At 37.0% G+C, this 27,175-nt stretch overlaps 1 protein-coding gene across 4 annotated transcripts in view; it reads left to right on the forward strand.

The window, feature by feature from the left end:
• The first annotated feature begins 725 nt into the window (after positions 1-725).
• Positions 726-27,175, forward strand: part of arvcfb (ARVCF delta catenin family member b) — a 198,877-nt gene continuing 172,427 nt past the window's right edge. The window contains exon 1 of one of the 4 annotated variants that reach the window (XM_079870339.1): positions 726-1,042. The gene's annotated coding sequence lies outside the window, so the exon portion shown is untranslated. Of the gene's footprint in view, positions 1,043-2,168; positions 2,272-3,428; positions 3,504-27,175 lie in introns of those variants that run through there. The other 3 variants (XM_079870347.1, XM_079870342.1, XM_079870303.1) reach the window with 3 other exon arrangements.

Consider the following 27,175-nt stretch of genomic DNA (forward strand, 5'->3'; position numbering starts at 1 on the left):
ATTATTATATCTCAACAAGAATGAACTAAGTTTGCATTGTTTTTGGTCATCGATTTTGAATTCTAAAACACTTGATTAAATATATTGACAGCGATTTAACAATCGCAGGAATTTGCCAATAAATAGGGACAACTTAAATATTTTCCCCAAAGACTGAAATCGAGATTTTATTAGGACATTTCAAATAGTAGGCTACTGAAACCTCTTAATTATATTGCTAATGATATTAAAAGTGCCTCTTAGGTGTGGTCACGTGTATTTTGTTGGTGGCGCTGGCATTACATGGAACACACAAAGCCATCTCTATGGCTCTGTGAACACCAAACCAAACCAACCAATAGGAGTAAACTGACCACCCTCCCTTATCATACTGGAAATCGGAATGAAATAAAGAATTATTATTTTAGATTATAGCATGTATTAAATAGCCTAAATGAGTTAATAAATAAATAAATAAATAAATAAAAATCACCATTTGTGTAAAGATTATGTTTGACCTATGATATTTATTTATTTGCGCATTTTATTGTTTTTCATTGACATTTCGTAATTTGTTTATTTATATATATATATATATATATATATATATATATATATATATATATATATATATATATATATATATATATATATTTATTTGTTTATTTTTGCTGGTTGGGTCTTAATAATAATAGACAGATTTGTCTTTTTAAAAAACGTTGCACTATCTCTGTAGAGTCTGTATCAGAGAGTATTGCTCTGTACTGTTGTAGTAGTGTGCAAAGCCATCCTCGGAAGAATCCAATAACACTGACAGGGTTTTGGTTGTTTAGATGGAAAGCATCGTGGCATTTTACACGTCCACTATTTACATTGACGATGAGACATATCCTTTGAATAATAACACGGCTGATTCGAAAAAGTGCGCAGTGAGTTTTCTCGCGGAGATGCGTGAAGCTAACCGTGGAATCATCCGCTGATACTGTTGACAAGTTGAACTGCTGCTGCTACTGCTTCTGGTGCTGCTGCTGCTGTCCCTACACAACTCACAGAGAGGATACAGGTAAGATTACTCTTTCTTTTGCGCAGCAATATTCTTTATCTGTGATCATTTAAACTCGACATTATAACTTATTTCACAAACCACTAACGTTAGGTTATATGTGTAGCCTACAACTCAATTCGCGTGTACGCGTATCTTAACTGATCGAGCGATTCGCGTAGGTTATTGACTATCAATTGAGAGCAGTTGCTCGGCTCTAATTGCACAAACATTACATACATTTTTGTTTTTGTGCGTTTGCAGATATCTCATTATGAATTCGTGATAGTTTACTTTAAAGCATTTGAGGACGTATCACTTGGCTACAATTGGTAGGCTATTTGTCTTCGTTGTTTTGAGGCAGCGCGTCATGCTTGATAGTAACACGCGCGCTCGTGAAATGCAGCCCTTTAATTCGATCGTGCTCGTTTTTGATTATGATTATGATTGGGGAAGCGCACGAGGAAGCGTTTATCAGTTTTCTCACACCCAGAGCATCAAATTAAAGGGAATTATTTGGAATTATGCGAACAAATATGAATAAAGTGTTTCTGGTTTGGTTACTTATGAGAACTGAATTAGCCTTCATTTCAAGGCTTTTTGCATCTGTCAGAAAGGGGATTCCTGGCAGCGCATATGGCGCGATTTCAGGTGTAACAAAGATATCATTCTAATAGAAGAGTTATCTTGTTCTGTTTTATGCTTCAAGTAGAGTAGTAACGATCTTTTAGAACGGCTTTTTATTTTAATGTATTAGAATAGGCCTAAATCATTATCAAAATATTGTAAATTATAAATTATAGGGACTTGTCTGGGCAAGTGTTTGAAATGGCACGTTTAAATAGAAATTTTCGCATCTTCTGGTTGAATCCCAACAGGTCGACATTATGATTTTTTTTTGACATTATATAGGCTACTTTTTTCCCCTTACATTTAAGGGTTTTTGAGGATTTTGAGATGTGGGGGTGGGTCCACACTGCCCAAACGTTAGCCTGCATTAGTAAATAATCATGGTGAAATTTCACACTGTTGGCTACTGTGAATTTGTAAACAGTAAAATAACGTTCTTATTTGCATATTCATGAGGTCAGTAACATTGATTGGACGAACACACTCAACACAGCTGACGTGCGCGCGACCTGTTTTGGGAAGCGATTGTTTGATAGAATGTGAAATGTAAGTTAGACGCTAAATCTAAACAGCGTTTGGAAGTTTCTGCTACAGTACAAAACGTATACATTTTTAATGAGGTAAGCGATGCTAAGTTTATTATTGAGTGGCTGATGTTTAACAACTCACTGTAACCGAAATATTTCACTCTGTATAACGTTAGCTACCTTTGACACTGCAATTCTATGCTAACTCAAAGGATTCAAAACCAAAGTCTTTGTTCAAAACCCAGTGTTAAGGCCTGTTGTTCACAAGAAGAACAATACGGTAACTATAATGATAAGTATAAGCGTCCACACCAACGGACAAACGTTTTGTTTATAATAAACGCGCGCATGTATATTCTCTGCGAACACAATTGCAGCGCGCGCTTTAAAGTCCGGTGAATTTTGATTGGCTGTCTATGTTTTTTTTTTTTTCGTTCGTCAAAATGGCTGCGATTCCAATTATGTCGTTCTTTTGTAAAAGGGTTAAACCTATTTTTTTACAGTCTATGGGTTAAACGCAGTGTGAAAAGATAGCTGGAGTGAGATGTGATGTGCATTTGCAGCGTCTTATGAAGTAATACAACTATTCATGATCAGTTTTTTTAAGGAGATGCTTTCATGTAATAAGCAATGTGCATATCAGACTAGTGGGTGAGTGATCAAGCCTCGTATTCATTATCTCTTCATCCTTTAGTTAGGTTTAGTTTGATGTAGCCTATATATCTGTGTAACTTTGCATGTTGGCTAATTAATTCTTAACTTGACAATGACATTCACTTTACTAGCTGTAGTAGGCCTACTGTTTTATTGACAAAGCTTAGTGTCATATTGATAACATGTTAACACAATTCTGTGATCTATTTAAGTTTTCCTGTTCTTTAAACTCTTTTACCCCAGTTGAGATGGGAGCTTGTTAAATTAGGCAGTGCTGTCATTCATGGCACACTGAGCAGCTTTGCTTGTCAGGAGAATTTCAGATCTATGCAAAGAGCTACCCTTTGTTCCATTTTATAATTTAAATAAGTCATACATGTTTTTGAAAACGTTGTTTTAATGTAATTCAAGGATGGATGCTGTCACATTTGTTTTGCTGCTTCTTGCATCAGGAGGAGAGAATTTGCTGCATTTATAGAGCTTCATAAAGCAACAAAACAGTGTTGCAAAGCAGGCCAGTGGGGAGCATATGCTTATGTTTTATTGTTCTTCAGCATTTTGCAGTTCATCACATTGTGATGTTGCTTCAGTCAGATGGATGAGAGCTGACAGAGCTGAGCTTGAGTCTGCAAAAAGGGCTCTCGTACAGAGAAGACAGGATGAGCCTCAAGGTACGTTCCCATTGGCTGGTAGTTTCCTGCGAAGTGGACTTCACAGGGTAGGCTATTCGTCAGGAAGTGGGTAGGGAATTTTAAATATCAGTTATTTTAAGCCATCAGAAGGACAAGAAATTTGGCTCAAATAAATAAAGTGATAAAGAGTTGAGGGTCCAGCAGCATAATTGTACTCAGTTGTGGTTCCTATGCGATAGTTCGTTGGTATAAATTGACGGTCAATGTTGAAAATTGTTATGCTGCTTACAATTTACAATTAAAACTGAAACACTTGAATTTATTATATATATGTGTGTGTGTATATATATGTATGTATATATATATTAGGGCTGGGCGATATATCGCATGACATTGTTAGGCGCATCTCGTCAGTAAAGCCGGTTCCTTGATTAGTAGTAAATCGCCATCACCTGCTTTCAGATGGAGCGCCATTTACTACAAAGAGCCGTAGTTAACTGACAAGCTGAGCCATATCACAGTCACCAGACAACCCAATAGAGCATCTTTGGGATGTGGTGGAACGGGAGCTTCGTGCCCTGGATGTGCATCCCACAAATCTCCATCAACTGCAAGATGCTATCCTATCAATATGGGCCAACATTTCTAAAGAATGCTTTCAGCACCTTGTTGAATCAATGCCACGTAGAATTAAGGCAGTTCTGAAGGCGAAAGTGGGTCAAACACAGTATTAGTATGGTGTTCCTAATAATCCTTTAGGTGAGTGTGTATATATATATATATATATATATATATATATATATATATATATATATAAACATTAAATTACTGTGAAAGAACAGTAATTTAATGTTAGTTTTTAATAAATATTAATATAAATAATATATATAATATATAATAATATATGATATAATATAATATTTACTGATGTCCACTGTTTAGTATATGGTATGTTGCAGAGACTTCTATATTTTATTTAGCCTGGGGGGTCAGTTGCCTTTGGGGTCCATATAATGAGAGGGATTGTGTGAAGGATTGTTTTTTTATCAACTTTTCATATCTCACTTGTAGAATATGGAAATCATTATGAAGTTTTCGAGTTTGAGCTACTTTGATGGGAAGTCTCTAAAGCTTCTCTTTTTCTCTCGCCATCTCTATTTTCCATGATTGTCTTGGCCTTGACTGTAAAGCCCCTGTTCTTTGGAACAATAACTATGGAATGTAAATTCCTCAGTGCCTCCTGCCTGGAACTCAGAGTCATTTCATGTTAATGAAGTGTCTTCATTATGTAAGCTTTTCTTTGACTGAATCTCAACTTAGGGCTGGTTCTGTGATGTACACACATACACTAAGGCTTTGTTCACAGTGCACACAAATCCATTTTGGTTTTCAAATCCGATCTTTAGGTCTGATGGTCCTTACTGTCATTTTACATGTGATTTGATTCACTTGTTCAGACAGTGTTGTTTAGCCTATACCTGGTGTGTCTGCATTGGTTGCTATAGTAATGACGTAAGAGTCAGCGTGATGCTGAGGAAAACTGCTCATGTTTATCATGACATCTCACCACCACAGTGCTGAACTCATGAGATGCATGAGAGAACATAAGCGATTTAGGCATTTTGCCCACGTGTCTTAAACCACTGACTAGTTCACTATTCACTTCACTACATAGTGAATTTTACACAGTGATCAAAGAAAGGGTGTATTCTGACAGCCCAGAACAATATTGCATTGTACTTTGAATGGTTAAAAAACGGCTTTTTTAAAGGGTTAGTTCACCCAAAAATGAAAATTCTGTCAGTATTTACTCACCCTCAGGCTGTTCCAACACCGTAAGACTTTCGTTCATCTTCGGAACACAAATTAAGATATTTTTGATTAAATCTGAGAGCTGTCTCACTCCTCCATAGGTGTAATTGAAACTTGCCGGCCCAGAAAGTTAGTAAAGACAATGTTTCAAATAGTCCAAGTGACTACAGTGGCTCAACCATAAGTTTATCAAGCGACGAGAATACTTTTTGTGCGCAAAAACCCCAAAAATAACGACTTTATTCAACTATTAATTTTCTTCTGTGTGGGCCTCAGAGTGAGTTCACATAGCACAGCGCTTCTGGGTTGTACGTCACGCATCATACACATGACCAGCGTCGGCCAATAGTGAGCCTACGCTCTGACGTACAACACTGAAGCGCTACGCACGCTGTTACACTACGTGAACTCACTCAGAGGCCCACACAGAAAGAAAATGAATAGTTGATCTGGCAGTTTAGACCGTGATGAAAAATGGATTTGTGAAAAAATGGATTTCATAAAAACGTTGTATGGTAGCAAAAAAGTCTCTTATTTTTAAAAAACATTCTTTATCTGAATAAATATATAAAATGCTTCATGTCTGATCAAAGCCAATTAATAGTGTTAGTTTGCACTTTGCAGTCATAGTAAAATATATTAAGCAAATCATAGCTGTGGCAATAGTCGTACCTAACAATTACTTGTTATACGTACGTCGTGATCCGGTATGATAACAGTGAATAGTTTTGTCGGTTTGTTTGACCAACTTTGAGCGAAACGGCCATTGGATGAAAAGAAGAGACAGTGAGAGGTTTCCCTGTGAGGGTGAATGACTCTTTATGGCCACACACCTGCTGATAGCTCTGCTTGCCCCGTCTCTCCCAGGCCATTTGGTATGCTGCAAAAATCCACGACTGGGTGATACTGACTCTCCTTGGCACAGTTTGTGGCACCTGCTCTGAATAAACCTTCCTGATAAATAGCCTTTTTTGATGGCATTTCAGAGCAGAGCATCAATGTTTTTTTGTCCTAAATAACATTATTCTAGGTTTATCAGCTGATAAATCATGTAAAAGAATTTGTACACTACACATTTCCAGGGAGCAGAAAATTAGTATAGAGCACATATATCTTTTGTTTGTGCTGCTGTGGGACTGTTTGTTGGATTGTGAAGGTCTAACAAATGTCAGGCCTACCTCAGGTTTGAGTGGTGCGGGCATACGTTTTGCTTCTACGTCTTCAAAATGAGTTTTCATTGCTCATGCAATAGTTAAGTAGCTTGTTTAAAGATTTTATCAGCATCACATTCAAAATGCATCTGAAAATAAGCCTAGTTTTCAGCTTTGAATGCTGTCAGGTCTTAGTTAGCTGTAAAATGATTTGTACCCTTTGATAGGGTATTGGCTTCCTCCAGTCCTCTGCCAAAGGTGGTTTTGTTAGTTTTATTTTGTTCTGTAGAACTTTGGTCAGCCTTGGTTGTTTTTAAATGTGCTTTATAAATAAGTATTGTATTGTATTGTTTTAAAAAGACAGTCCCAGATTAGTTTCTTTATGTTATTCTTTTATGAAAAAAAAAGATCTTCTTTCTTTTTTTTTTACAAAGAATGAATGGTTAAAAATGATGCACAATTCTTTATTTAATATTTGTTATTTGTTACAGTAGGTATATAAATAGTGCATATATTTTTTTACATATAAAATTGACATTTTATGTCATATGAGGATTCACCTTACACAGGGATTTTGTTACGAATTGTCCTTTTACAGACTTGTTCATTGTTTTCCATGTTGTGTGTAGAGCAGCGATGCAGATATTTACAATGTTTACAGCTAAAGTGTGTAGTTTTTTTTGCATGTAATGTCACCAGAAGTTATGATTCTTTACAAGTTTCCCAACATTTCCCCATTTTCAGTTGATTATAATACACAAACTCATAGCATTGGAGCTGTAATGTTGGCACTGGGCAGGACATAAATGGTATAGGTACTTACTAGAGTTTCTGAATATTAAGCTGGTACAGGAGAAAATATTGAAAAATTACACACTTTATCTTTAATCTGTGGCACAGCGGAAGTTAAGATGTTCAGAAGTTTCATTCTGAACAAATACAAATAAAATGTCCCTCGTTAACTGTTGAGTGATGGGAAGCCACTTTCATTTGATGCACATAAATGTCACCAATGAGCACAGGTGGTTACAGTACATGCTTCAGATTGTTGTTTTTCACCATGGACCTTCCCTTGATAGCGCAAAATGCCTTTACCTCTCTTGAACTAGGCTAGATATGATGGTGGGCGTATCTGACAATAATCTGATTATGTAATTTTATTGACTCAGTGGTGTCTTGCTGTGAAGCTATAAGATAATACAGTGAGATTCTTTAAAAATGCATCAGTCAATCATTTGATATTTTCTATTCAAAAGAATCCTGTTCTGAATAGCACTGTCATTTTAGACTTCCCCAGCTTCACTGTTCTGCTCTTGCACAGCAAAGTCACCATCCATCTGTCCTCACGTTCTCGTATGAATGATATTGGATAACATTTTAACTCCTGTGTTTGGGCTGCACCCAACTAATCCTCTTTTCCCAATCCCTTCTGCTCTGCACTGTGCTGGGACAAGGGCTTGATTTATGAAAATGTGATCTGGTGGAAATTTCCAGTCATTTCCCAATGCCCTTCTCATTTCCCAACCCTTTCTCCCGTCACTCGCTCCACATCCTACTTGGCTGAGGAGACGCTTCCTGTCATACTTGACCCTGTTCCAATGACACCGTCCAAGCAGGCTGGTGGGACTTGTCCTTCGGTGGATGTCATGGTGTGTGTGGATTAACCCTGGCTTGATAAGAGCTGCTTAATTGTAATCACTGGAACATCCAGAGAGGTTAAACACTGCACTGTGTGCCTCAGGACAGGAACTAAATAGCTGATGCTAGTTCACCTGGCTATACCAGAGAGGGCACCTGCAGAGTGGCATATTTGTGCAAAGTGCTGATATTGCAGGATAGGTGACGTTTGGAATGATCATTTACTAGTTCATAGTTTATTTTAGTTCTACATGATAAAACTGATAACCATCTTGATGATTTTGCGCAAAAATTATAACCATGATTATTGTCATTTTAGAATTTTCATAAGCACAAATCCAGAGAAAATTTACTTTACCTCAACTAGTTTCCTGATGTATTATTTATCTGATAAATGATCACTCTTTTAATTATGAAACCTGGTACATCTCTTCAAAAATAAACCAGTGAAATGCCTAATATTAACTCCAACAATTCCAAATTATGCTAAGGTTTTTCTATTAAAACCACAACAACAAAAATGACTTTCAATTGAGTCTTTGTATAGTCTAGATTCATGTTCAGAAGTGATCAATAAGGTTTGCTTGCAGATTTATTTGCGCAAATGACTCTGTGGGAAAGAAAACTGACTGGTTGTATTACGCTTTCATTTGAGCAAAATGCCACAGTAGAGAAGATTGCATATGTTTGCTGGTGTTTTCAGATCATCTGTGTTTATTTTCCCCTCAGTGTGGAGAAAGTGCATGCGCAGGGTTGCCATGTTGCGCAGAAACATTGGGAAGTAAAACACTGGGCAGAAAATAAATCCATTTAAGAGAAAAGCTTTGATTGGGGAATTTAAACTCTTGACATCTGGCAACCGCAAGCATGAAAGCTTGTTACCAATGCAAGATAACTTGAATGCCAAATGAAAATTAAATAAATAACCAGCTAAAAATCATATCATTATCACGATATTGTGCAATTCTAGATTGTTTCGTTATTTGTAGCCTATTATCCAAAATGCTGGTCAGCAAAACATATTTTATTATATAATTATATATTTGCATATGTTGCCTGCAAACCTTTTATTTCAAGAATGAATTTTTGAACCCTTAAACCAAAGTTTTACGTGGCTGAGTTGAGATAAATTGTCTTTTTTTTTTAATGATGTTTGTATGCGTTGTCTGTTGGAGGAGAGGCTGTGGGAAAGGAATGTCCTAATGATCCAGACTGCTTTGTTGGAGCATGACCCAGAGCCCCAGTGTGGCATGCCTGATCTCTGCCCTCTCTGAAATGGATCTTCTCTCTGAGCTCAGATGAGCGGAGCCGCTTTCAGTGCTCCCAATGGTGTGCCATTTGGATATCTGGCCAATAATTAGTCAAAACGTACTTTCATGTTTTCAAGTTTTATCATTATTTATAGCTGGTTTCTCCTCCTCCTTGAGTACCGAATGCAATTATGATGTGAGGAATGACTTTTTGGAAAGGTTTGTTTAATTAGCAGTGCCCTGAAAACACTCTGCTCAACATTGCAAAGCCACGCTCTCTCCAACTCACCACAGCCGTGCCAGAATTGCTGGGGATTAGCTAAGACTTTATTTTGAATACATTTCAAACACCAGCTCTCCTAAAGAGGTCATTTCACAATATATTTATTTATTTTGTTAGTCAAGCTTTTTTTGCGCCAAGTACAATCATGATTTTTCTCTCTTTCTGACACTTTAAACAAAACAGGCTTTTTTTTGCTGCTGTGCCTTTAGGACTTCTTCACCTGTGAAATGAGATATAGTGTTTTGCTGTGCTTACTAATGGTCTGGAGGTTTGCAGTTGGGTCAAATATAGATGGCCTTGGCCTATATTAGTCACAGGCTTTCTATGCAAAGCCTTTGACAGGTTCATCCACACTAAAATTAGCCTAATAAGTCTGAAATGATCAGGGGCCTTGTTTAAATAAATAGACTTCAGGTGCTATTTCCTTAATTCTTGACTTCCTCATTAATTCTTATCTCTGAATAGGTGGGAAAAAGTACTTTAGTTTTGAAGCTTAGCTTAGCTTATGTGTGTACTGTCGAACACGCAGCCTTTCAAATGATGCAAAAATCGTTTGTATTAGTTTTTTTGTTGTTCTTGTTAAAACTAGAGTTGCGTGTCTCTTAACTCCCTCAAACAAGCGCTCGCCAACGTGGATGCATTGTTGCAGTCTCAAATAATTTGTTGTTCTTGTTTTGTCTTCTCTGTTTCTCTTTTGAATGAAATAAACTTAAGGCACATGCGTGAGTTGAGCGTACAAAGTTTGCACAGTTAGAAAAATGCGGCTCTGTGCACAGTACACATTAGTCCTTACACACATTCACACAGCAATCCTGGTAAAATACCATAAAATTACCAGAACATTTTTTCCTGTAAATACACAAATGTTCACACAAGAAACGATGTTCTGTTTTTACTGGTAAATCAGTTCTGTCAATTTCCTGATATCAGAAGTTGTAACATTACCAGTCCGTCTAGCGCATGTTTACATAGAAAAATCTGTAAAAGCAGCAAAACTTACCGCAAACAGCTCCGACAGAGCTATATGATTTGCCTAAAGCAAACTTCTTGCGTCTATGGTATTTTTGTAAAGACTGTATTCGTGAAAGGAGCTGTTATACAAACTATGGGCCTTAGTTTTAACAGATGCTATTTTTTGACTGGAGAAGTTTTTGCGATGCAATAGACACAATTGTTTTCTTTGCATTGAAGTTTTGAAAGTGTAAGAATTTGATTTCTCATGAATCAATACAGATGTCCCGATTCGATTCCGATTCACAAGATCTCAATTCAATTAGAGATTTTCAATTCAATGATTCAATTTTTCACTGGCCCCACCACAAAAAAAGTAATAAATGTATAAAATAGTTATTAAAATAGCGCAAGGTAAATATGAGGATGGCATCTAGTGGACAAGACTAGTAATCAGATTAACATCAATCAGATACTATGTCCAATGTTTGCGGAAATATCCTATATGGAAAAAAATATCGATTTGCGGCTTTTGAGAATGGATATCGAATCGACCACATTTTAAAAAACGATTAATAGCCCCAATGACCAGGATTTTTTGCTTGTCTTTGACCCCCCCTGCATAGTGCACAAACAAAACATTGTTTTAACTGTAACATCTTATTGCAGCCTCTCTTTTCTTAAAAATGCATCTATTGAAGGTCTGAACATTGCTTGCCACACATTAAATCAATATTTGCAGAAAGTAATTTTTAATGAAAGGATGTTTACCGTATCACTCCCCTGTTGGATCTGTGGCTTCCCACTGTATTTCAGGGACATGAAGAGCTCTTGATGGCCATTGAAGTCTTTTAGCAGGAGACAGGATTGCTGAGCTACATGCAGGTTTGCCTGAATGGCCTCATAAAGAAGCTGTCAGATAAATGCTTTTCTGCTAATGCTTAAGACTGGGCAGGAAATGAAAGGAAGCCTCTGTCAGAGGCTGGATGTGGCAGGATGAACTGCCAGCTTTCTTATCACTGTGTCTTTATGCATGTACCGGTTTCCTTGGCAAACTCTGAAGCCTGGTCCAGTGTGTGCTGAGGAGAGGGGGAAATGAAGAACGCTGGACCAGCTGGACATGAATACTAGTGGACGACTGGATATAGAGGTGTCACATCTGTGATTGTGAATTTCCCCCTACAGGACAGTGTGTGCTGACGGTGTAAACCTGGCAGGACTGGGACAGAGTAGAGATGGGCAGATCAATCTTGAAATATTGGTACTTATAAGATAGTGATGTTTCATTTAGAGGTTTCTCAGATGAAAACATTGATTTTAAGTGTTTATTCTTTTTTAATTAAGGAATTAATTTTCATGCAGCTTATTTCAAGATTATTTCATATAATCTTTAAAGTAAAAATAAAGTTTATTAGCAAATGGCTGAGCAACTATTTGTCCTTCCGCTCATCTGAACACAAACAGAAATGCTGAAAAGCACAAGCTGTCACAGAAACGGAGAGAGCGGTGCCTGCCAGAGGTCATTACAGGGAAAAGAAACATTATCTGACTACCTAGCTAAATGTTGAAGTGAATTTTTGCTTGGCTAAACAAGGATTAAATTAACACAAAAATATATCAGATAAAACACTGAATCATAATCACAATATACACTACTGTTCAAAATATTTTTTACATTGTATATATTTTAAATATCATTACAATTTTAAATAACTGTTTTCTTTTTATATTTATGTATAAATATAAAAAATGTTATTTATTCCTGTGATGGAATCCATTTTCAGTGGCCAGAAATCATTCTAATATGCTGATTTAATCTTGACTGTATTTTATTGACCCGAAACTTTGAACAGTAGTGTAGGTAAATGAAATTATAAAAAGACATCCATATTTGGGAAAAAGTTTGATACCTATTGAAATGAGTTACTTAAATCATTGGCTTTGTCTTGTCTTAATTAGTCTAATTGTCTTGTTTCTGCAGAACTCAACTGTGAATTCTGGTTAGTGGAAGTAGATCATAAAGTTGATGATCTGACTGAATTGTGGATGAAATGTGACATTTTATCAGACTAATGGGTTTTTATGGTGTTTGATTTAACTTTAGACTTTTTAGATGATTTTAAATGAGTGCACACCTTCTATAATTGTTGTTAAGAAAAGGAGAGCCAAAAATTATAATTTGCAGTCTATTTAATGTCAATGTTTTTTTTTTAATGTTCAGTGGACATAATTATCTATTTTATCCTTATAAATCATAATTTTTATTTAATTTTAATAGAGACAATTGATAGTTTGATATCGGACTTGATGGTGCTTGATATCAGATTGAAAAGAAAGTTAGTGGTATCATCCTTCACTAAAAGACAGATGTGCACATAGGAAGAAAGAGACTCAGAGAGCAGGTTAGAGAGCTCATCTGTCATGCTGCCACAGGAAATGACTCTTGCTTTCTGGGGTTGCAAGACTTTTTAAGCTTCTGTCAAGCTGACCATGTTCCCAATGTCGGATGTTTTAGCCAAATCCTCTCTGATTCATTTGCATACTGTTTCCCTTATTTACTGCCAAACCAACTAAAAGTCTGTTACTTCAACACTGATGAAATGCATTTTGGCTTTTACTGAGGCATGCTAAATTAGAATGGAGGAACACTATATATGCGCATGTGTGCAGATTCAGACCATGAATCATAATATAGTCTGCCATCAGCCTTTTTTTGTGCACAGGAGTACATATACTGGACACATCTAGGACATAGTTGATAGTCTTGCAAGTGTGTCAGTATAGGAACAAATATAATACTCACAATATCAAAGTGAATGTGAATCTAATTTGAAAAGTCTGTCATTATTTAATCTTCTTCATGTTGTTCCAAACTTGTGTTATATTTTTTTGTCCATGGAAAACAGAAATATTTGAAAACATCATTTGAGCTCCTTTGAAAAAACTATGGGATTAGGACGAAGTAAAGGTGAGTAAATAATGACAGTTTTTTTATGTTTGGCTGAACTGTTCCTTTAAGAAATGTTTTATTTGTTCATAATATAAATGCAGCACCATCGATTGTAGCACGACTTGTGAATCCTGCATCTAGCTCCTAGCTTTTGCATTATGTAAAAGTCAGCCCTAGTGTGAACTCATTCTCCTGGCATTATTGAGAGAAATATTGTTTTACGGCCAGGATAATATCTTCACTTTTCTGTTCTATGTGTTCCAAAGGCCAGTAGCCAATTCACAAGTCTTAGGGCAACATAGCTCAGTTTACTCCCAGTACGGGTGAAGGATTGTTTGGGAAAGCTTCCCAATCAGAAGCTTTCTAACTTAAACTCACAAAGCCGGGTAGAGAAGGGAGGGCGAGAGGGACAATGAACAGAACAGTGAATCAGTTGGAGCAGGAGAAAAACAAATAAGGACCAATCACAATGAAAGACCAATTTATAATGAGGTTTAGCATCATATATAGTGCTAATGTTGCCATAACCACGGAGCCAGCTGACTACAGAAGTTGCTCAGCATGACACTTCAGTGTGTAACTGCAGTGTTTGCTTTTCTAACATATCTGTAAACATGCCTGGAAAACTTTCTTCTCATGTATGCATATTACACTATGCATGTATGTAAGGTATTTTTGAATCTGACCTCTGAAAGTAGTTGGTTTACATGGCAAAAATCTCTCTCTCTCTCTCTCTCTCTCTCTCTCTCTCTCTCTCTCTCTCGCTCTCTCGCTCTTTCTCTCTCTCTCTCTTTCTTTCTCTTTCTCGCTCTCTCTCTCTCATTATAAATTATATTTATATAGATATAAATATCCACATTCTGCTTTCATCTGTTGAATGGAATATTCCATCAGTCATCTTATTGTATACATGATAAAAGCCTTTCTTTTATCTGCCATGATGAGATCTTTTTATTTATATTAGCTCGAACATGTGTGCTGGTAAAATGTGCCAAAGCTTTCCTTAGAACCATTTGCACAGATCTTATAGGAAGATAATCATTACAAGTCTGTGGTAATCTAGCCTATATGGATATCTTTCTTTCCCACTCATGAATGTCATCTTTTGATATATCATCTCTGTCACCAGATGTTTTCTGTATCAAAATCAGAATGAGCTTTATTGCCAAGTACGCTTACACAATATTTGTTTTGGTGACAGAAGCTTCCAATGCACAGACAGAATGACAGCGACAAGAAACAGACAATAAAAATCAAATAAATAAAAATAAAAATACACAATATGTAAAATAGACAATATATGTATGTACAAAATAAGGTAATGTGAGACATGTTGAGCCCTTTTTTCATGGCATTAATTTGTAGGGTGCAGCTATGTTTTTTTCTGTCCTATATTCTGCCCCGTCACCCCATCGGAGACGTGTGTCATCGTTTGAATAAACCATGCTGCATAAACAGGGCAAGAGCGCAGCCCTTTGAACAAATATGCATCGAAAGCTCGGAGGAGCCGTCAGATAGGATGGGACTGTTACTGAACTCTCCAAGGCTGTCTGCGGCAGTGGAAAGCATTACACGCATCCCTTTCCATGCGCCCCTGGAGGAAGTCAGCAAGCCTGAGGCTTTTATGAGCATAACCCGTGACATATCGGTGAATAATGTTACGGGGCTCATTCAGGCCAGCTGTGTGGCATACTGGAAGCCAGATGTATTGTATTGAAGCTCTGATCAAACTACTGCCGTTTCCTCCCACATTTGCAGTGCGTCTGCGATGCAGAAGATCTGTGGAAATGACGAAGGTCTGACCCCCTCATGTTCACCTTCACCTCACAGTCTTCTGTGAAACAGTTTGTCTCAGATGAGAGAGAAAGGTTGATTGGAAGTTTTGTGAAGGGTTGAAGCCATTTTTAGCATTCAGGCTGTTTTCTCTTCAGCTATTACGGAGACTGCACTTCATATCTGTGGCGGAATAGAGGTAAATAACTTGGAATGGAAAATTCTGGAATAAACTCAAGCAGTGAATTGTGAATTTTAAACTTCAAGCCTAATGTATTTTCTGTGATAAAGCTGTTTGTCACGTCTTCCCAAATGGTTTTTAAATGTCCCTTCTATTGTAACGCAGTTCAGTCTCTTTTAAAAGCTCACAGATGACACAACGGTTCTAAAGTTAAATGGATTTGAGCCAGTTTCAGGCCTCCAATTTTTCCAAGATTCTCAAATAATTTCAAATAAACTTTCTGAATAAAAATTATGAATTTCCTCAACTCATTTGTCATTCTTCTCTTACTTTTATATTCTCTCAATTATCTTTGCTAAAATCTCTGACCTTTGAAAGCCTCAGAGGGTAAGAAAAGAGTTGAATAAAAACTGTCTGGCATGATTTTCATATGAATACACTCTTGTTTGACCTTGTAGGGTGGCATTAATTCAACAGTCTTCCACTGCTGCGCTAATAATCCGCTCCCATATGCTGCAAATCCCTCGCAGCTTCCACTACAAACAATTCTCCCAGCAGTCTTTAACGCTCGACTCCCCAGCCTCTGGTCCAGATGTTGCTTTTTAATATTCAGGAAGTGGATCAGAAAATAATTAAACTCTGCGACAAGTGATGTGACCCCAATTACCTCGTTCCGTTGTGGTCGTGACAACATGGGCAAGATGAAGGGGAAGAACAACTGAGCTTTTGGTTTGAGGAATGAACATATTTAAGGGTGTAGGGGAGGAAAAGGGAGTGAGAGTGCGGGTGAAGAAACTCCTTGTTTTTTTTCCTGTTTTAATTCTTGCCCTTGTCAAAATGGTGCTAGAAAGAGACGTCAAAGCGAAGCGAATGAGTATCTGTCAGTCGGCTTGTTTTAGATCTGTGACACTTGATTCCTCAGTCTTGACATGATTAGGATGACATGAAATAGCTTGTTACTGTTACTGCAATATGTGTAATGCTTTCGTGTGCACATCTCAGGGCTGTTGGCTTCACTACTTCCTACTTGCCCTAACTATGTGGGATGCATCAGATTTTGAGTGTCAAGTTATTTATTTTACTTGTTCTCACTCACAGCCAAATTCATGGTGAAACTGATGTAACCAATCCAACTTTGACTTTAAACCAGTGATATGTCACACAAGAAACCAAGCATATGTCAGAATGTCATATTAAAGGGAATATTCATCCAAGAATGAAAATCCTGTTCTCACCCTCTTGATGCACCAAACCTTTATTTCTTTCTTATCTGGAACACAAAATTAAAAGTTTAGCACGTGGTCCGAGTTGCTCTCTTGAGTACAGTGACAGTTGATGTTGACCAGAGGCTGTCGAGCTCCAGAGCCCCCCCCCCCCCCCCCCCCATAAAAACATAAAAAATAGTCCACACATTACTTATGCACCATGTGCCTTTAAGTCTTCTGAAGCCATACACTAGCTTACATGGAAACAGACTGAAATTTAAGTTATTTACTGAAAATATTGTTTGAAAGTTGTGGTCACCATTCATTGTATGCAAAAAATCAGCTTGGACATCTGCTATAAATATCTTCTTTTGTGTGTTCCACAGAAGAAAGAACAGAAAGATAAATAATGACTTTCATTTTTTTATGAGTTATTCCTTTAAATCATTTTAACATGGAAAGATCACTTTTGACATTCAATTGAAGTTGTATTGCACCTAGTTTTAATGTTTGGAATTGATTTGTTTAGGTATAATCTTCAAAAGCAATACCAGTAGCCACTTCTCCAGGATGCAAATGGCTGTCCTCTTCCTCTACTTCCTCTGCACAATCCACACTTCTTCTCTCGCTTCTAAGCTGAGCTCACATGGATGCCTCTGGCATTTGCGGTGTGCGCTCCAGCTCTAGCATATGGTGAAGAGAGGGAGAAGCCGGGAGATTAAAAAGGGTTTCTCTTGTACTTTCTCTCCTAGTGTTCTTTGATCCTCTACGTTTTTGTGGCATATTTGGGATTGTGCACTCAGATGGATAGAGATTGATGCCTGTACTCATTCGTATCTCACTGGAGAGGCAGGTATCATCTCTAGAATTTTTATGTTTATTTCTTTGCTGCTGTCCTTAAAGGGGTGGTATAATGCCCCTTTTTACAATATATAAAATAAGTCTCTGTTGTCCCCAGAATGTGTATGTGAAGTTTTAGCTCAAAATACGACAGAGAATTTTTTACAGCATGTTAAAGTTGTCCCTTTTTGAGGGTCAGTAAAAACACATTGTTTTGTGTGTGTCCCTTTAAATGCAAATCTGAGCTGCTGATCCAAATGAGGAGCTTCAAGAGCTCTTGTGTTAGCAGTTCCGATTACCTCATGCAGACAAGCACTAAAATGTCAGAAACTGTTCTGCCTTTTATGTTTAAACTGGAGTCGGACAACGATGGAGAGACTCAAGAAGTGACAACATAAGAAGTGACAACATGTAGAATACAACAGGATGTTTCTGAATGGTTAGTTGATGAATTTATGTTGCTGATGTGGAGTTAACTATCTATATGTCTTTGATTAGCATTATTCTGTCATGATAATCTATAAAATCGTTCGTGTGGGAACTGTTGTAAGATGCCTACAGAGTGACATGCTATTGCATTTGTGTTACGTACTGTATTGCATGTAAAAACACGGATGCGACAGCTTGAGCAGACTCACAAATGTGCTCGACTACTACAACTCTTCCTCTTCTCAACATGGACTGCGTGTTCCCGGGAGCGGGGTTGTAGTAGGAAGAGGCATTATTACTGTATTCATTGGTGTATGTATATACTATGCGCGTAACTGTTCTTGTAAAAAAATCGAACTGTACCGTTCGGCACGCACTTGCACTACGGTTCATCTTAAATCTGAAGATGCATCTATATGGTTTGTTGAAAATAATGCGTAAGACAGACACACAGAGTTCGGCTAATGTATGTTTCTGTCGATGGATGTGGCATTCTGGCTTCCCAATACATTACATTGATGATAAAAAAAAAAAAAAAACGTGGACAAAACAGTCACTCTTATAATATATCTTACATATCTTCTTATCTTACATTATAATATGAACAGTCATTTACGCCGCCATCACCTGGGTGTTGATAGCATCCAAGCACATGTTGCTATCTGTGTTTAAACTGGACTCATTGAAGCCTTGCCAATTTAAATGTTCAAGCACAAGAAGATGCAAAAAATAACTTGTGTGTGTGATGTGAGAATATTTGTGTGTGCTCCACTGATCTCTATTGAGAACTGGATTGCTCATGACGTTATAAAAAGTGAAGCCTAGAATATTGGTATTCCCTAGTATTCCCTCACATTCTATTGAATTATGGAAATCATCTGATTTTAATCATCTGAACTTTTCCTAACAAGTCAGCGTCTCCCTGTACATGCTTACAACCAGTGTTGTCAAAAGTACCGACTTCGGTACCAAATCGGTACTGAAATGTGACGATACCAGCATTTTCCTCTAGCATTTTGAGCGCTGTTGAATGGATCCTTAAACACCTCTAAATTGGCCAATGTGTTCACGCACTCAACATATATTTCACTGATTGGCCATTGTGTTTACGCGCTTAACACTTGACACTTAACACATTTACGCGACTTGACTTGACAACATGGCCTCTATTTACAACAGCGCCATAACCAAGTCAAAGGTCGTATACTGACCCAGTTGCATATCTTTTAAAAAACTAACCAATCAACAATTTTAAGCATCATTTTCATTCTCAGTGACCCAGAATTAGTAAAGTTTGACTACATTTATTTCAGAAGCATTTTGGCTGTAGACCAGTGATATCAGAAAATTCCCAGTTCATCTTACATTTGCCACCATGGTATCAACATCACAGTCAAATCTAGATGTTACTTCAAAATTGGCTTTGTAAGATGCCAGTGAAGCTAACATTTCCCGTTTTACTCACTAAAAGGAGGTCTGCACTGGGTTTTTCAAGTAATATTATCTATCCACATATATTTCCGAGGGGTAGCGGACCAGCATGGCCTCTGCTCAGTCTTGGTAGAGTGCCCTGTGAAATGGCTGTTCTCTGATGGCTGGTGTCTAGGGAGCCTGTTTTTGCTCTCATTAGAGCCCTGCAATTTATAGCATGGATGGCCCTGAATTTCATGCTTCAAAGTGAAGGAGAGTCTGTGGACGTTCTGTAAATTAGCCTTTATGACAGGGGGGAAACATGGACCTGTTAGTGAAATCTCTCTCATTTACCCTCTCTCTCACATGCTCTTATCTTCCTCTCCCTTTTATTTGCTTCCGTTCCGTTAACTGTTTTACCGTAGACTCACGTACTATACTGTGGAAACGGAAAGACTACTCGATTTATGAAGTAGCCTAGATAATACATAAATAGGCAAGGTGCAAATTAGGCCTACATAGTGATTTACATGAGGAACTTAATTTTAAATTTAAGTTTAACAACAAATTTTCAGTTGTAATCTGTTAGGGTTTTCGATTCAGTAAGAAAACATAATGATATACTGATGCTTTCAGTAAAGATATCTGTGTATTATCTTTTTTTTTTTTTTTTTTTTTGCCTGTAGTTGCTTCAGAAATCCATAAGTTCTTTGTGATTTTCCTTCTGTTGCGTTATGGGTCTTTTGTATTTGTTCTAAGACACGTCCAGATTGATGATGTGCGTCTGTCTGTACTATGTAATTTCAGCCCACCGCTCACCAGATCTGAGCTATTTTGTAAAGTCCATTAAAAAAATTATTGCATCAGCCTCAATTATCTCAAGTCAAATGTAAAAGTTGATGGTCCACCCGGCACTTTTCATTAAAGGAGGCCGCCTTGCCTTTTAATTACCTGACATATTTTTCTCCCTGAGAGTTTTAATGGCATCAGAGTGTGTTAAATGGAAATTTCTTTTAGAAACAGTGTTTAGTAATAGGTGATCCGTTACAAAGAGTAGAAGCAATGTGAATTCATGGGTATTTGTGTACGCAGACTGTAGACTGATTATAACCATGTAAATGAATGCATTTATGCAGTGCTGATTTTTGGAATAGCTTTAGATCAGAGCTTGTCTGGGCGGCACGGTTTCGACTGCCTAATACCTGTGTCTCATATCTCATTCTAAATACATTGGACTGCTTAAATTTGCTGCTTTATATAATTCAGTGATGTGTTTTATCATGGAGACAGCAGCACCTCATGCATTATTTGGCCCCCATCCCTCCGCAGTCTCGGCAGTAATACAGTATGCATATGCTAATAGGTTTCTATTCATTGAGTTTGCTGTGGGCTGATGTACTGAGGGGATAGAACCCTGAATGTGTGACCTTCTCCTCCTCCTCTGAATAGATTTGATGGATTTATAGTCAGATATAACTGCTCTCTCAAATGCTGAATATTTCAATCTTAGTTCTCCTGAGACACAGAAGACTGGCAAGACATTGACAGCCACAAAATGTGTGTGGTGTTGAGGCTAGTATCAGTCTTTGTGAAAATAATTTGGAGGAGAATTTCTAATAATAGAGTAAATGGTAGAAATGAAATAAAACAACATTGTGAGGCAAACCACGTAAGTCAAAGCATTAGGTTGCAGTTAGGTAATGTCATAATACAATGTTTTAGAAGCAATGTTTTTTTGTGAAACTGTGGTGGGTGGACCAACCTTTTTGTGAGTGAGGGCTCCCTGAAGGGATAAAATAGTCTAGAGGGCTACTTGTTTGATATAGGCTACTCATGTATATATACACACATACACTACCAGTCAAAAGTTTTGAAAAATACAACAAAAAACAGTAATATTGTTAAATATTATAACAATTGAATTTATAATTATAATTTATTCTTGTGATCAAAGCTGAATTTTCAGCATCATTACTCCAGTCTTCAGTGTCACATGATCCTTCAGAATGATTTGATGCTCAAAAAGCATTATTTATTATCAATGTTGAAAACAGTTATTTAAATTTTTTCAGGATTCTTTGATGAATAGAAAAATGTTCAGAAAGATCTTTTTATTTTTTTGCGGAAAGCCTTTCTTTAAAGTGAATTTCGTTTTGTATAAATTGTATCTTAATTTTAATCAATGTTTCATCAACCAGTTGCCTGGATTTAATAAATAAGAAGCAAATATAGCAGACAATATAATCAGGACATGGAGGCACTGGCGCGATTGCATTACTTGTGAAATGGAGCTCGTCTCATAAATGAACCGAAACCCAGTGTATAAGCTGCCTCACAGACATGAGAAATGTATATATATAAATATAGAAAGCTTGAAATACAAAACAATTCAAAATGAAAAGAATTAGACTACTCTCTGCTTATGTAATCCGTATGAAGTGTGCATTTCTCTTTATATGCACGTTCACTAAAGCGAAGATGGCGAGTCAGCATCATCAACTGACATTGACACAGAAAACACTAGTTTATTAATAAACAATTAAAATGTCTCCTTGCTATATTTGACGCATTCATAATCATTACTTTTGCTGGTTCTTTGAGACAGCTTTTAGGTGGGTTATTGGCAGCGTCACCCTCTGGTTACATGAATGCGTCACCACTGCATCAGCACCGAAAACATGGGGATTTTTTTTAGACAATATTCGCACAACCTATTCGATATAATTAAATCAACTAATCGAAAATTTATATATATATATTTTTTTTTTAGGGGTGTCCCCGACTATGGATTCTCATAGTCGAATCAGAATCGTCAAGTCTTGCCTATAGTCGACTAATAGTCGAATCATGTGTATGGGGGTGGGGCTGGGGGCGGGGCTTTAACATTTCAAAGCCGCGATATACAGAAAATCAAAGATATAGAAGAAAATGTATAAAAACATTAGGCCACACTGCAGACAGGATTTGCATTTCACATGCAAATCAAATTAAATCGGCTAAATTACCTGTGCGAGCAGGCTCTAAGTACAGCACAACATCGATGCACCGAAAAAATAAACAATTAATTTACTAAATTAAATTAGAACAGAATATAGCCTACCTTTCTAATAAATAAAAATACAAAACGAAATAAATCAGAATCAAGTCACAAGATGAGGAGCAAATATGTGCAAAATGCCTAAAGTGCAGGGGAACATATATTCAACACAAGCCACAAATAGTTAGATTAGATAACCCTGACAGATCAATAAATAAAATAAAAATAAAGAAATTATTAAAATAACGATAGAAGCCAGAATTTTCAACTTTGTCTTTTTAACTGCAGAAACAACAATAAATGCTAAACTGGAGTGGCAGTCTTTTTAGCTAAAAATGTTCACAGCATCCAAAAATCAAATTAGAACCAGCTGAAAAGTTTTGAAATCACTTGTACCCTACCTGATCGAGAGAAAAAATCCAGTCTTTCACTCTGTCTGTGTCCGTTGGATTCTTTTGTGCGTGCGGATAAAATACATTCTAAAACACTTAATGTGAAAAACGTTTAACGACTTAATCTCCTAAAATAGTTAAATTAAAATATCAAATTATGTAAAGAAAACGCTTTACTATAGGAGGAACGCATTGCGTTCATATTCTGGGTTCATCTGCTTATATATATATGTATATGTGTATGTATTTGTATGTGTATATATAAACTCACTCACACAAACACAGATTCTCTCCTCTCAACCACAAATGAGTTTTTGTTGGTTTAAATGGTAATTCAAACCTCTTTTTTGTTTTCATATAGTCTACATTACATTACATTACACTACATACTACCACTACTACTAATAATAATTTTATAATATTATTCCTATGACAGTAATAGTAATAAACAATAATTTATGTAAATAAATTCTACAGGAAAAATGCTGTTATTGTCAAATATACAATTATGAAAATGCTTAACTTGTGCCTGCTACGTTCACAAATGCATGCTAAACTTAGCACATGCACAGATGGAGTTCCCTACATTCATGAACCGGTATTTGAGAATCAAACCTGTGGAGCTGATCATGTGAGCGAAGTTCACACTTCTCTTTGCGCAGTGCACACAGACAGTCTTTTGATAAGGACACAAAATCTTATTGTATATTTGATTTTAGTTTGTTTGACAGCAATGGCGCAAAACACGACCTTAAAGACCTTTTGTCCTGGTTTCACAGACAGGGTTTAGATTACGCCAGGATTAGGCCTTAGTTCAATTAGGACATCTAAGTATCTTTTATAAACGTGCCTTAGAAAAAAAAACATTACTGGTGTGCATCTTGAGACAAAACAATTGCACTGATGTATTTTAAGATATGTCAGTGTAAATTGCTTTCAGTTAAGACCGCTTAAACATGCATTTTAGTCTGGGACTAAGCTTAAGGCACTGTCTAGGGCCGCCACTGTCAATGAATGGGAAGCACTGAAATCTATTTGTGGCGGTTAATGTTGATATTGTGGGGTGCACAGCACCACAAATAAATCAATGTATGGGAACATTGCACTCAGAAATTCAAACGTCTACACTACAACCCATCAAAATAAATGTTTGGTTTAACTTGATGAAATTATGAAATATATTACTATTGTACAGTAAAATGTACTTCTCAAATTAATAACAATAATGAATCACATAATAGCACTTTTTTTTCCATCTGTTTTCATTAAAACCTCTGTTGTGCAGCACCAAAAAGTGAAAAGAATCGTTCACGTTTCATTTGATTACATAAAAGATTAATCAAAGTTTTATGCATTTATTTTATTGCCACCATTTTTGATAATACATTGTCATAAAATATGAAAATATAGAATCCAGAAAAAATAAAACATATTTCATTATTATTGTTGCCGCACCATGGACTGTGTGCGTGTGTGTGTGTTTGAGGATTTTTTAGGCTGTGTTGAAAAGAGAGTCTTGCTGGGGGTGGCAGCCTCACTTTGCTCTATTTAGCCTATGCTTTCTGTCACTCCTTACAAGGGTTGTAGAGGTGAGTGAGCACCTGACCCTGAGTTGCTTTTAGGGCTGTCAAGTTGAAGGAATTTCCCTTCCCTTCTTTTGAGTGGCTAAATATCGCGATATTAACGTCATTTACATTATTATAATATTTTTTTAATATATATTTTGATTCCTGCTGACCACATCGTAAAATGTATTTATATAGCAAAGATGAAGGAGATTCAAAAACAAAACAGGCTAAGGCTGCACAATATAGTATTAAAACAATAAAAAATATATAGCATAGAATAGTGCTATCATTTATGAACCTGCACTAACTCTTACAGCAGTATGTTTCTTATTATGCAAACTGTTGTTCATCGCTATTTCAAAATATAAGTTTAAACCCTTGCCCTTCCTAAGTTACATCCAAATCAGTCAAATCATGTAACGTGACTGTCGTAATATACATTCTCCTTCTGGACTTGCTCGATGCAAAAAAAAAAAGCTAATGGAGTTGTGAAGGTGGCTTTCTGAGTGCGCACTCCAAGACAGAGCTAAACACAGACAAGTATAGGCTACTTTGGGCATCGGGTGTTCGCTGAAACGGACAAATAAAAACAAAAATGTGTCAGAATGTTCATCTTGGGGAGTTTTTGGGGAGAAAAAGAAAACTAAAGGACACCGAAAAGAATGTCAAAATAAGGGTCCAGATAACAGAACATAAACCTAACAATAAAAGCTCATTGGGCTATTGTTTGTATAACAGTTAGTTCTGATCCTTGAATCTGACTGGACGAGAGGCTTTCTTAAGACTGCTGATATTTCACCAGTATCAGCTCTGCTTGTCTCTACGCGTTCCAGACACGTCCCATAAGTCTCTGTTGTCCCCAGAGTGTGTATGTGAAGTTTTAGCTCAAAATACCCCACAGATTATTTTTTATAGCATGTTAAAATTGCCACTTTTTGGGGGTGAGCAAAAACAAACCATTTTTGTGTGTTTCCCTTTGCAAATGAGCTGGTGCTCCCGGCCCCCTTTCAAGAAGAGGGTGGAGCTTCAAGAGCTCATGCTCCAGAGGCAACAAGACAGTCTCACACAATAAAATGTCAGAAACTGTACTAGTGGTGTTCAGTTCGAACCGGAGTCGGACAATGATGCCTACAGACCCAGAGATGCTGGGAGATAGAACAGGTATAGTTTAGTTTAATTACGGTTATAACTTATGATGCCATCTTGCTTTTATCCACTATTAGTACAAGCCTGTTGCATCGGTCCCAGTCCGAATGATGGCCAAAACTTTACTGGTGAGTTTTATAAAGTTTATTGTACATCACACAAAAGATGAAGTGTCCGTTTTCACTTCAGAAAACCACCGTAAGAGCTGAATAAACACAGTATAAGAAGTGTGGATTAAAGTCTTTTAAAGAAGGGAAACTCTCTCTCCCTTGTATTATCATCAACATACACAGCGAATTACACAAAACCACTCGTTATAACTAACATTAAACAAATATATACAGACTTTATGCCTTTTCGGGGGGTGCTTAATAAACTGTTAAACTTTCTATCCATAAAACAACTCTGTTGAACTGTAATAAAGTGCGTGCTCTGCTCTCCCTTTCATTACTGCAGTGACTAGTATCACTCTGGAGACTAGAAGCTGGATCACGAACAGTTGTTGCTTATCCATCCTTCAGTAACAACTTTTTAGCAAAGCCTGTGTTTTGTATTGTCCCTTTGTATTGACCCTCGTTCACAAAGCAGTCTGGAGTGAAATGATTTGGGCAGACATAAACGAATTTAGATATATTTTGTGGGGCGTTACCATAAAAAAATTAAACGAATCCACTGTGTCCTCAGTGGCTTGGATGATGGGAGAAAATGAAGACTCTTATGTTCACTCTTACATCCAACAACAGAACACCGGGATTTCTTACGAGACATTGTCATTACAGCTGCTCGAGCGCAGATAAAATGGCGGATAGTGTACAACTCACTGAGGGCAGAAACCATGGTAATGCAGGACTGTCAGTCAGCGGCTGTGGGCGGGGCCTGATCAGTATGTCACACTGCTCAGAGAATCAAAACGGCATGTCTTATGAGACTGCTTTGGTTTAATGGGGATTTAAAAAAAGGAGTGGGTGGATTTTTATCATTGTAGGGTGATTATGCTCACATACTGCCAACACACATTTATGTCCAAACACAATATAAAAGTGGATTTTGCATAATAGGTGCCCTTTAACTATGAGTGCCTTTTATCCTTCCATGGCTCCTCCATGGGACTTGAGAACGGTGTGGTACGCAGGTGACGCTCATTAACACTTGCACCACCGGCACTCGCTCCATTCCCACAGTTCTCGGCCCCGTCCTGCTTGCCACAATCATTATTAACTTATTTAACATTCAATACACATGCATGAAGTGTAAAACAAGAAGGGCATAACCTTATGGGAAAAAAAACAGAAAATGTGATTAATTAATTAATTAACCACCAACATATTCACACACATTCTGCAGCCTGATCCCTCTCATCACTTGTTGTTATGAGTGCAGGGATTCATGAGTGTCTATTGCGGGTCACTTAGCTCACCTCTACTCGCAGCTTAGTTAATTACGTGGTGATGGGTAAACTACCTGTTTCTTATTTTTGTTTTGTTCTGGGCAGAAGCAAGCAGTTGGAATGCATGAATAGAATTGTTTTTTTGTTTTATTTTTTTGCAGAGAATGAGAGATTAACTCAATATTATTATTAACTTAATTATAGACTGTCATAAAGATTATGCATTCTTTTAGCTTTTTAGCTTAAAGGGGCATTCCACCCATTTGAACATTTGTTTTTTATTTAAAGTGGGTCATATATGTAGTCGA

This window comes from Squalius cephalus, assembly GCF_949319135.1.
Source record: "Squalius cephalus genome assembly, chromosome: 5".
Lineage (NCBI taxonomy): Eukaryota > Metazoa > Chordata > Actinopteri > Cypriniformes > Leuciscidae > Squalius > Squalius cephalus.